Source organism: Rhipicephalus sanguineus, chromosome 4 (assembly GCF_013339695.2).
Source record: "Rhipicephalus sanguineus isolate Rsan-2018 chromosome 4, BIME_Rsan_1.4, whole genome shotgun sequence".
Lineage (NCBI taxonomy): Eukaryota > Metazoa > Arthropoda > Arachnida > Ixodida > Ixodidae > Rhipicephalus > Rhipicephalus sanguineus.
In genome coordinates, this window is record NC_051179.1 from 34,521,521 (window position 1) to 34,534,260 (window position 12,740).

Here is a 12,740-nt window from a genome sequence, read left to right on the forward strand (position 1 = left end):
GTATGTGACAGATTCGTCCTGCGCGCACAGCAAACTTCGTTTGCTGGCGCTTGGCCGACTCTGACTGAGGGGAGTATGTGACAGATTCGTCCTGCGCGCACAGCAAACTTCGTTTGCTGGCGCTTGGCCGACTCTGACTGAGGGGAGTATGTGACAGATTCGTCCTGCGCGCACAGCAAACTTCGTTTGCTGGCGCTTGGCCGACTCTGACTGAGGGGAGTATGTGACAGATTCGTCCTGCGCGCACAGCAAACTTCGTTTGCTGGCGCTTGGCCGACTCTGACTGAGGGGAGTATGTGACAGATTCGTCCTGCGCGCACAGCAAACTTCGTTTGCTGGCGCTTGGCCGACTCTGACTGAGGGGAGTATGTGACAGATTCGTCCTGCGCGCACAGCAAACTTCGTTTGCTGGCGCTTGGCCGACTCTGACTGAGGGGAGTATGTGACAGATTCGTCCTGCGCGCACAGCAAACTTCGTTTGCTGGCGCTTGGCCGACTCTGACTGAGGGGAGTATGTGACAGATTCGTCCTGCGCGCACAGCAAACTTCGTTTGCTGGCGCTTGGCCGACTCTGACTGAGGGGAGTATGTGACAGATTCGTCCTGCGCGCACAGCAAACTTCGTTTGCTGGCGCTTGGCCGACTCTGACTGAGGGGAGTATGTGACAGATTCGTCCTGCGCGCACAGCAAACTTCGTTTGCTGGCGCTTGGCCGACTCTGACTGAGGGGAGTATGTGACAGATTCGTCCTGCGCGCACAGCAAACTTCGTTTGCTGGCGCTTGGCCGACTCTGACTGAGGGGAGTATGTGACAGATTCGTCCTGCGCGCACAGCAAACTTCGTTTGCTGGCGCTTGGCCGACTCTGACTGAGGGGAGTATGTGACAGATTCGTCCTGCGCGCACAGCAAACTTCGTTTGCTGGCGCTTGGCCGACTCTGACTGAGGGGAGTATGTGACAGATTCGTCCTGCGCGCACAGCAAACTTCGTTTGCTGGCGCTTGGCCGACTCTGACTGAGGGGAGTATGTGACAGATTCGTCCTGCGCGCACAGCAAACCGCGTGTAGAATGTGCGTCGTTACGGCCTCACGAATCGACTGCTGCAAAAATTTTTGAAATCGGTCCGGTAGAAGCGGAGTTATAGTGATTTGTCGCGCTCGCATGATAACAATGAATGTGTACATGTGGACGTTTTCCGGGAGTTTCTTGTTGTGATTTTTTCTACTTTCCTATTTAAAAGGCCGCTTTACAGTATGACGTTCAGGTTGGTCGCGAATAGGGGCCAAAACTTCTTTAACTGGTGTATTTTCATTTTATAACTGACAGACTGAGTCCCTGGCTTTCGTGTGGCTCTGATCCAGATGAGCTTTCTAGCGACCGTCCGTCTCTCTTTTGTCCCTCTCCCACAGTAGTGAGGTTGTCATCGCCATCACAACGACAGGCCTGCGTTTTTTATCAATTCAGCGGGAAGTCACCCGCCAGTTTTCTTGAGCTGGTTTAACCGCTTTTAGGGTCCTTCAATGTTTCAACTCCCATCGCTCTCCCTTTGCAGTGAGGCAACGGCCCCAGAACTCAAGGGCATTTCTCGGCACACTCTGCGAGAACTGTTTTCTGATTGTTTACTTGTAAATTTACCTGAGTCTACTCTTTTCTACCAAGCTGTCAAGATGAGAAAGGGAACTACAGAAATTCAGCAAAGTAGGGTACTTGTAAAGAGGTATGGGAAGACATTCAACGATTTTGAAAGACACAGATGTTAGTATTCAGATTAAAATTAACCATAAAAATTTCCCATTTCATTACCTGATTTCTGTGCTGCAAATGCAGTGGCTTCTAGTTGTAAGCTGACTTTGTACACGATATGTTTCTTGCTCGTAGGGTGCTGCGAAAATCATGCCCTTCAAACTCATTACACCCACAGAAACACGAAATATGTTTCTGCATAGATAAAATGACGCCCCAATGCTTCTAGTTAGGTTGTACAAAACAATAGACGTAGTGAAGCGAGCCTTACTTCGCCTTCAAGAGTAGAACGCGACAGCATAATCGGGCCCCGTGCACATCGTTTTCAACCGTGCCGCGCGGAAACGAACGTTCGTGCGCGTAACATTGGCTGTTTCAAACTATCCTAGAATGTCTACTGCAAGTGCAGTTGCGAAGCGCCCACTACGCCATTATTCTTCCATTTGCTAATTTCCGAAGTACTCACTACGCGTCAGTTAAATGCCACGCGCATCTGTGCACTTTGTAATGGTTGGGCAGCTTTAAAGGGACACTAAAGGCAAATGTTAAGTCGACGTTGATTGCTGAAATAGCATGTCAGAAACCTCGCAGTGCTTGTTTCGTGCCAAGGAAATGCTTATTATTAATGAAAAAATCAGGTTTAGGTGGTCCGCATAGCGTTAGCGCATTTCAAATCATGCACCTGAGAAGACCTAACGTAGCATTTGCCTTGCGCAACATTGCCCGCCTTTACTGCCCGGCAGCGGACGTCGTGGTTTCTGCTCTCAAGGCCACACTACACAACATCGCATGGCCACGGCCCTTTGTCGGAGTCTCCGCTAGAGCGACTTTCACGAGCGTGCAAGGCACACACAGCAGTACGCGATAACGAAACTACCACTGAGACGCGACCGCGCGAGCGGAGCGCAGCCCGGCGAAAACGAAACTTTTGCACAACCCGTGTTGCACAACGTCTTGCAAATCTCGGAATGTTCTTTTTTATAATGAGTAGCTTGACTACTAGTGATAATTTGTACTCGGAACTCTTGATGCCATCGGACTCGTTCCAAAACGTCCCACTGCTGGCGCATACAGTGTCCTACATTTACCTTAAAGGGACTGTCTACCGTCCTTCATCGCTTTTCTGTTTTGTACCGCAATAGAAAGCGTACCGTCTGAAGTGTCCAACCTTGCAGCGGTTTCTCTGGACAGTGAGTAGAAATTTTTAAAACAGAATTTTTCCATCTGCGTTCGGTCTTCTTCCATTGGCGTGAAACATGCCCACAACACTGGTTGGTGGACGCGATGACGATTGTTGTGCCGGTAAAAATTAAAACCGAAAGCACATCTGATTTCTGTAGGATTACTTTATTTTCGCTGAACACTATGAATGTAACAGTGGTTTTCAGCGCGCTAGTGGTTAAATAATGCCTTATTATACGATTACAGAACACTTGTTTTTCTGTAATCGCAGTCTATGCGTTTATTTTAGCTCTGCTGCCGCAATCCAAGCCAAGTCGATTCATCAAAAAGAGACAATATATGCGCGCCTTCACAGCGCAGGACATGTGAGACATCCTATCAACAATACAGCGGCGCAGTGCGACCAGCGCGGAGAGCCGCATGGCATAGCGCTTGAGTTGAAGCAGAAAAAATCGAAGACGGCGCCGCAAGCAGCGCCACCGGGCGCCTTTTTGGATGCGTGAGGAAAAAAAAGGCATAAAATTACTCTCTGACGCAACCGAAAGGTGCCTCAAGTGCGTAAAATACAATTTCACGTTATACATGTTTGTTTTTAAGCAAAATGAGTCTACTTTCGAGGATTTCTTGTCATACCAGTGGATTGAACCACATCGCCGTTGGGTGACGCTAGCGGTCATTCTTTCACGATTTTCAACATCGAATTAATAATATATTTACTTTTTTGTGGGGCAAAAGCATGCTCGTTGCCGCCGATGTGACGAACGATCTTCTCATTTTCACCACAATCAGAAAAATTTTTCCGAGCGGTAGACACTCCCTTTAATTTCTTGATTACTAGAGCACTGCCATTTATAATATTGACGTTTTAGGCGTTCTCAAACATTGACCTTTCACTCTGACGTAAATTTTTATTTGCCTTTAGTGCCCATTTAAACCACCCTCTCTTTGCTCAATTCAGATAAAATGACGCCTGGCGCGATTCTAAAATTCTGCCACGCAATATTAGGGTAAGGCGGGGCAAAATGAGACGCGGGGCAAAACCCGACATTTCGACTTTGCCGCCCTCTACAGCTAATACAAAAAGTACCTTTTCTTCGTTTCTCTATTTCAGCGATAGGTGCCGGTAGTTTTCGACGTTTTTGTGTAAAAGTTGACGATCGCTCACAGCGTTCACGCGGGAAAAATTGCGCGGCTGATGTCAGCAGTGTCAGTGTGTTCGTGACCCGCCGAAAAGGGGCGTAATTTTGATGCGTGCATGAAGCTACTCCGGCGTCAGTCCAACAACGCAAATATTTACGTTGTTAGGTACATGCCCCCAAAAGTTTAGTTCATTCGGTGCCATGGGCCAAAGGGGAAATATTTTTTGAATATGGACATGTGAGAGGGGCAAAACGCGACAAAAAGACATTGAATTGTCTTAGAGAGTGTCTTATTGAGTGAACCATTTATTTACGCTCATTATGTATAATATTCTTTTGTTTAGGATGGTGCGGACGTGCACCAGGATATCATCTAGAGCTTCCTGCGTAGAAAACGACTTGAAAAATGAACTGAATGTTGTTCGAGAGTTTTGGAGTAACACAGCGCCGGGTTCTATTGATTCAATGCGTGGAGTGCAAAGACTGTGTTCATGAAGACTGCGTGAGGGCCCACGGAGTGAATTTCATGTGCTGTAGTGTAAGAACTGAAGGGATGAAATTTTTTCACACCGTCTCGTTTCGCCCCACGCAGCGTCTCGCCCCTACCAGCAGTGGCCGATGGCCGATCATTGGACACATCTTGGATTCCCATCGGCTTCCGTTATCATTGGCCAATGCCCTGACAGCGTGATAGAAAAGGGCATGGCCTACATGCAAAATATGGATAAGATGGCAGCGAAAGTGGCCAATTTATTTTTTAAGTGCGTGTTTCCCGTAGTTGTTGGCTCTTACCACTTATTAGAATGAAACAAAAGGTTTGAAAGATATCTGCCACATTTAAGATGGAGGCCAAGGGCTTTTCTGTAACGTGCCATGGTTGCTGGCCAATGTTCTCGGAATGTGCTTGGCCATCAAGCATACTCACTTCTTTGTATTATTCTTCTCCATGGAAATTCGTGACGCACGAAGACGTACAAGCGGTTAAAAAAATGAGACGGAAGAGCGGTTGTGTCCGTTTCTCTAGCACAGTTTGTCGTGAAGTCTTACAAACAGCTGCCGAATAGCCACGTGCTAATATTTTTTCCGGTCATTAATTCAGTTCGCTCTGATTTCTCTACGGAATACTTCATTTTTCATTTCTTTTTATCCAGAGGACCAGACCTGTACATGCGCTCGCGCGCAGTGCGACGTTTGAATTTCGCACCTTTTCCCGCGCGCGGCACGGTTCGGCCTGTGCACAACCTTAGTGCGCTAAAAAAAATAGTTCACCAATGCATCCAAACAGGCAATTTTCACGAATTTACAAACTGCAGCGGCCGTTATGCGCTTGTGTAATAGTGCACAAGTTATCAAAAATATTGCAGTTAATGTGGCTTTAAGCGTGTATTCGCATGTACCGAATACACTCTCCAACCACGCGTGTATGACTGCGCGGCGCGGCCGGCGGCGGCGCCTTGTTCCTTGTTCGCATGGCGTTGGTTGAAGGTGGAGGTGTGCTGTGCAGGGGGGCGACGAGCTTCTAATTCAAGTTGAAATAGAAGGTGAGTAAATTTCAGCAGTCTCTCTATTTGCCCCTGTTCCCTCTATGCAATATGGGATTCGATGACGAGGTTCAGTGAGGCGAAAATCGCGGATGCTGCGTACGTAGTGCATGTGTAGTCCTAGCTCTTTTCAATGTGTGTGATCGCACATGCCGTAGTTTTCCCATGTTACCAGCGAAAACCGGGCATATGTCAAACGTTCTTCTGTACTGTGTTCGAGCATCGCTTCAATTCGCCTTAATTTTTCATGAGCGATCCACGGTTTTCTGTGAAAACTATTCGCGATATGACATAAAAACTGAACGGACTGCCACCTGAGGTGTTGCCCCCTGCATGGTCCGAAAGACAGTTGCCGAGCCGCTGACGCAGTCTGTAGCTGCTACATCTCGGTAAATGCAAGGTTCCACTTAGTATGCAGTATGACCGTACTTTGTATCAAGCAGCGTCGAGCTTCGTATACTATGCCCTTTAACACGTAGCAGCGAGTGGCGTGTGGTCGGCGTGCGCGGCTATTTCTCGTTCGCTTCTGGAGGAGCGCCTCGCGTTGCCACATTGCCATGCTGAATTCTTACTGGGTTTTATTACTTTTAATCGCAATTTTCCACCATGAAGGCATAGATTTTGTCAGTCCGCACAAGTACTGCGTAGAATGTATAATGAATATTTCAAGTGATGAAATAATGCTGTTTTATCACTGCAAGGTTATCTTTCTGTTGGCACCACAACCTCTGAATATAATAAAGACTTCTTTCCAAGCTTTTAAACATGTGTAACATTTCTTTGATAAACTTAATAATTTATTTATTGCTTTTTTTTATTACAGATCGGCTATTTCTCCCTAGAAGATGGCAGCAGTGCTAAAGATGCCATGCACAGAGAGCTCCAGCACATTGTATCTAAAATGGTCGTACAGAAGTACAGCTGGGTTTCTGAGAAGAAATTAGGATTTAAAGGCCTGGCAAATGTGCTGCTGTTTCTCCTTGGTAAGTGTCAGTAAAAAACAAATTCTAGTTTTCTCTCCTGCTCTGCAGGACAACATCCTCATTATGAGGTTCAGTATTATGTAGACTTCTTCATGTTGTGATATTTCGGTCGTAGTTGTTTAGAAGATGCTTCACCACGACCAGTATATTTGCACATACTGCATTACTGATGGTTGTTTGGAAACTTGTCCAACTGATAAAAATTTTTCAGAGTTTATATATGCTGCCTTCATGAATACTGCCAATTTGTGCCATCAGGAGCAAGAATCAGCATTGAAACAAACAGTTTCACTACTACCAAGATGCTTCTCCAGTGCAGTGTTCGATCATCTTATTTTCTGTTTTATTGGAGTTCCTATTTTTAGGAGCCGAGAACCAGAGCACATAACCAATTTCTTTAACAGTCAGCAGCACTGCTAAGCAGCAGGACTCAACAGAAGCCCCCCGGCAACTACAACATTATGGTACATCGACTATCCCAGCAACGTTCATAAATCTCAAAGGACATACGTACAGGAAGAAAACAAGGACATAATAGAGTGCTCGTGCGCCAATGCTCCTTCCATAGTGCTATCAGCAAAAAAAGTATGATCTTTTATAATTTGAAAGAATATATGTTGTTCTGGAAGAGGGTGCCAGAATAGAAGATTAAGTGGGACATTTTTTGTTGTATTTCTTCATCTTTTGTTTCATATTGATGGGGTTCTCACAAAACTACGCAAGCTACTCCATTAATAAACTTGTAGTTGAAAGTGAAAAAAAATATATGTATTATGCTGTCCAATCAACTCTTCCTGTCCGTGCATGTGTTCTGATCTTCATAATCATGCATAACCGATTAGCCTTCCAACAAATGTTCCCGCTATGTGTTGAAAATTGTTGAAAGCCTGAGAAATGACTTTTTAAAGAGAAGCTCATGATTTTTTGTCTCCTTGTATTTCACAGGTGCCAGACGTACCCTGTTCAACACAACTGACGCAGCTGTTTCGGACATAACAAAAAGGTGGCTCATGTTCGCTGTGGATCAAGAAGGTGCACTTATGCAAAGACGGCGTGCCACCTTGATGAAATACTCCAACAGAAGCCCAAGCAACACTTTATAATCACAAGAGTTCAGGAAGGAATATAAAAATGGCGTATTGCCTTGTATATATTCAGTGTAAAATAAACCTGAAGCACCAGAAATATTTGCCTTGTGACTTGTTTGGGGGGTGGGGGGGGTACAGACAAAAATGTAGAAAAAAGTAGCCGGGCATCAAATTTTATCCAAGACAAAAAACTACAAAAAATGTGCCAGAAATTACATTGGCCAAAATGCTTGGCCTCCATATCTAGAACATGCTTGGTTATTGCATGGTGTTCCACTACAGTGCCAACCATGGCAAGAGGTGTTTCCAATGATTTGCCAAGCACGGCCTTCCTTTGCTTGGCCAATGGTAGGCTTGTTACAACTGCCAAGCTCATATTTTGCTTGGACTCCAATAACTTTCCATTCATGGACAGCTTGGCCACTGATGATTTACCATGCTTGGGCCAAGCAAATTTTGCTGGTAGGGGCTTTGCTCCGCAGATTGGGGTAAAGTGAGACATCTGGTGCATTTTTGTTTCGTTTTAAAATAAACTTTTTTCTTTTTAAATAACCTTTTGTTTTCTTTTTTTGTGTTCTTGTTTTTTTTCGTGTTTCTAATATGCTTTCATTATGCTATCAATTCAATATCGCTAGGAGGTCCTTCTGACAGTGTTTACTTTGGGACCTCCTTCTGTAATACTTATGAACCATGTCACGTGTATTTTCGTGATGTTAGAATAAACTTCAAACTTCAACAGTCCCAACATCGCCATATTTATGTAGCACATACCTCGTACCCAAAAGAAAGTTCGGGCGTTGATGTTTTATGGTGCGTAACAAGTGAAATAAAAAATAATATTCACTATTTTCACATTTCTGTCGCATTTTGCACCGCCTTACCCTACATGTTTTAAGGCGACCCCTCCCAATACATGACATTCTTATAGCGTTATTTTACGAAGCAGTTTCAAGCACTGGTGTGGCTTCGTGGTTGAACAGCAGCTTGTCATGCACAAGGCCTGGGTTCGATGCTCAGACGGGCCGAAGATTCTTTATTATTTACTTATTTGCATCTGTCTCGAATTTTAGCTCACGGACAACGACGCCGCCGCCAAAGCCGACACCGACACCGGAATTTCTGTGAAACGAGCTCTTTAACGCTGTCGCGTTAACATTGGGGCAGCTCCGTACTATGGTGCGAAGACTGAGGAAACAGCGGCGCTGGTTGCATTACCCTCCTCCTTTTCCTCCTCTTCACCTTCTCTTGCCTTTCCCGCACCTTGCTTTACTATAATATACAAGTATATTCTATGCTTTACACTCTGCCATCCTCCTTACCCTCAAATCACTCCTCCTCGTCCTCACTTTTCTTTCTCACCCCTTGCTATACTTTTCCATACATTGCTATGCTATGATTACCCTCTCCCCTCATCCTTTCTCCCCTCCTCACCCCCACATATCACTCCTCCTCACAATCACATCCCTTTCCGGCCCACTTGCTATATCATACTATAGATGGCTACGCAATGCCTTACCCTCTCAGAAGATCTTCTGTAGGGATTAGTTAGAACATAATGGATGAAAAAGTCAGCGATTCAAAGTTCACAAAGAAGGCAGACACGAACGATGAGACGAAGCGCATCCAGCAACTGATTTAAAAGTAGACAAGAAGGGGTGGGTAAAAACATAAAAGGATAGGGCACTGTTGGCAAACCGCGCATGGGCAAACGTGATTGCTAACAATTGTAAAAACCCTTGTATTTTTCTTGGAAATTTACGTTACCAAAATGCCAAGTCAGAATCCAAGATGAAAGATGTACGGCGACCAAAATCTGTTTCACTAGAAATGCAACTTGCTTGTCTTTAAGTCCAACGGACGGAGAGCTCACGCATGCGCCACACTGCCCCGACGGCATAGCGTACGCTTCTACAATTGTCTTTTTTTTAATTCGGTTCCTGCTGTGTCAACATAGTTTTGGCACTAAAATTCGGGTTACGCTTACAGGCAGATCAGTGCTGAGCGTGATTCCCCTCGATTGCAACTCTATTACACATATTCTTTTGTTCCTGTAGCCTTTCGTTGAGGCACCTGCCCGTCTGTCTAATGTATAATGAGCCGCTGGACAGAGGAATCCTATAAACTGTATACTTTTTCCTTGCACTCAACAAATCACTTGACACGTTTGACGTTACAAGTTGCATCTCGGGCGTCTTCACCAGTGCTCTACATGTTAATTTTAGACACAAACCTATCGATTTTTTGGGTGCCGAGAATATCATTGGCGCATCGCACCGGGAAGCCATTATTTTTAATCTGTGCGTTATTGTGTGCAAGAACAGCAACACAACCACCGGATTCCTGTTTATTTTCTAACACGAAAGTGCTTTATGCCGGGGTCCACTGAGACTTTCATGACGTATTTCCGTCACTGAAATACGTCGGCAAAATGAAGGCCATGAAATGGCAAAAAAAAACTGTCAAGAAGTTTTTATGGCAGGAGTCGAACCCATGACCTCTCGGTCCGCGACGATGGCTGGCAGGAGTTTAGCCCGCTGAGCTACCGCCAAAAAAATAACGGAGGCTACATGAACGCGCCTTTAACTTTCACACTTTCCTCTCTCAGTGCTCTTGGATGGATGCTATGGGCGTCCTCTATATAACGGGTCGGTGAGATGTGTGCCACCAGGTTAAAAAAAAAACGCGCCGTTTTTTTCCAATGTAAACTGGAATGGTGCGTTTACACTGGAAATGTAATGTCTTCAACGTTTTAAACACCGCGGGGTGGCTTTAGCCCGTGCCTCGCTCATAGCATCCATCCATATCGACAAACAGCTCTCCGACGCTCGCCTGGCTGTCGCAACGCTTTCCCTGCTCGCCCTGTGCGAATTAACGGCCACGCTAGAAGACACGATGCGCGTAGCGTTTCTCTTCTCGTTTAACGACGTTTTGAAGGAGTGCATATCAAGTTTCAGTGTTTATTATGTGCCCGTTGATGCCATATATGCACGGGTTTCACCATATGCGGTGTCCACATATATGTTAAGAACTTCAGCTGCAGCAAGGGTTAAATCATGATCATGGGCGTTAGTCGTAGGTACGGTGATGTGCCACTAGGTGTCAACGTGAGTGCGTCCACATCAAGCGGTGCTATGTCTCCCAAACAAGCTCTGACATACCAATGCACTATAAACAATCAACTGCTACTGGGACGACAGGTTTACTTTCGTGTTATACCGATTCCTATGACAGAGGGATCAGCCATCTTTTTCTTTAGCTTTACCGGGATTGTTTCTTTAGCTTTACCGGGAACACCTAAGGGGTGGCACTTCTCCGGATCTTTAAATAAAGTTCTTCCTACCGTACCGGGAACACGCGAACTTACGCAGCTGTTCAGTGTGTTGATGCTTTTGCTGATGATGATGCTTAAATATGTCTCAGCGCTTTGTAACAAGTGGGCCTTTAAAACACGCACTCATCGTGTAATTCACATGTTTTGACGCCTGGTGCGATTCTACGTGTCTGCCACGCAATATTGCATGCGTTAAGGAGACTCCCTCCACTACATGACATTCATATAGTGTTCTTTTTTTTTCGAAGCAGTAGAACACGTGGTAGAACACGTGCTTCCCACGCTGACGGCTTGGGTTCGGTTCTCACTTGAACCCGAAGATTTTAATTATTTATTTTATTTGCATCTTTCTCGATTATTTATGTAGTGTTCTTTTTTTGTCAAAGACGTTTCAAGAAATAGCGTGGCTCTGCGGTAGATTACCTGTTTGTATCAGACGGCCTCGGTTCGATTCTCACTCGAAACCAAAGATTTTTATTATTTATTTTATTTGGGTCTTTCTCGATTTTTCGGTCACGGACAAGATGCATCATTTTTCGCTCACAACCAGCGACGCCGTCACCGACGCCGACACCGGAATTTCTGCGAAACGAACTCTTTAACGCTGTTGCGTTAAATTCCTGATACCATGAGAATAAATTGCTTGACTCGTATCCCACGAAGTAAAATGCACTCCATTGAAACATTTCACGTGCAACAGCAGCGCCAGAAGACAGCCTAGGGAGCAGAAGCAAGATCGGAGGGGCGGAATAAACATCCGCCGTGGTAACTGGAATACCTCATCGTGAAGCAAGAGCGTCCGTAATCTGAAAAAGTTCACATGCTTGCACTTATGCTTGCAATAGAACATTCCCAAGCTTAATTTCGGCGAAGCTTAGTGTGTGACACTCCCGCGTTAACGACGAAGCATAAATGTGTGGTTGTGTTCAACGGGGCGTATCTTTTTGCCCCCCAGTGACCCATGTCGGCGACTTTGGACTAATAAATGTTAGTACTGCCGTCTGAATTTTGTGAAGTGCTTATTGGTAGTATCGCATGACTGAATTTGTGAAGATGAGGGACAGCGTTGTCAAAGGCACCGAATAGGTGCGCTATAGAGGTTGTCTGAACAGGAAAAACTCAAGGGTTCCTTATGCAATCGCCTAAGACGACTCGAAGGCGAAATCCATTTTCCTGTTCTTTTTATTCTCGGTCGACGTGCTGATCCTCCCCTCCCCCGCCATATTCAAAAGCTTTCCGAACTTAAAGGGAGGCTGAAGCATTTAAAAAAATGTCTTTGGAGTGTGTAATCATAGTTTGATCCTGCTGCATTCGAAAATCAATGTAATAATTCACAGATGAACGCAAATAGCATTTCTTGGCAAAAACCGCGGCTGCAGCCGCAGGGCTTCTTGAGATGCTGAGTGAACGCCGTGACGTCATCTTCGGCGTGCCGTGTCATTGGAAACATCAGCACAGTTAAAGAAAGCATGGCCTTGCGATCAGTTCCACAAACGCGCCCAGCCGGAACTAGTCACGGAGGCCACGGTTGAAGATACGACTGTGCTGCGCGGCTCCGCCAAAGCTACCGACGATGACGTAGTTCCGGTTAGTTTCGGCGCGTTCGCGTGGGCGGAGCAAGACGAAGTTTTCTTTTGCGTATTTTAAAGCTCCTGCTGCCAAAACAGCGGAAAAAATTACGCCATCGTCGACAATAATGTTGGTCCTTCTTAACAACAATGTTTTACCGAATTC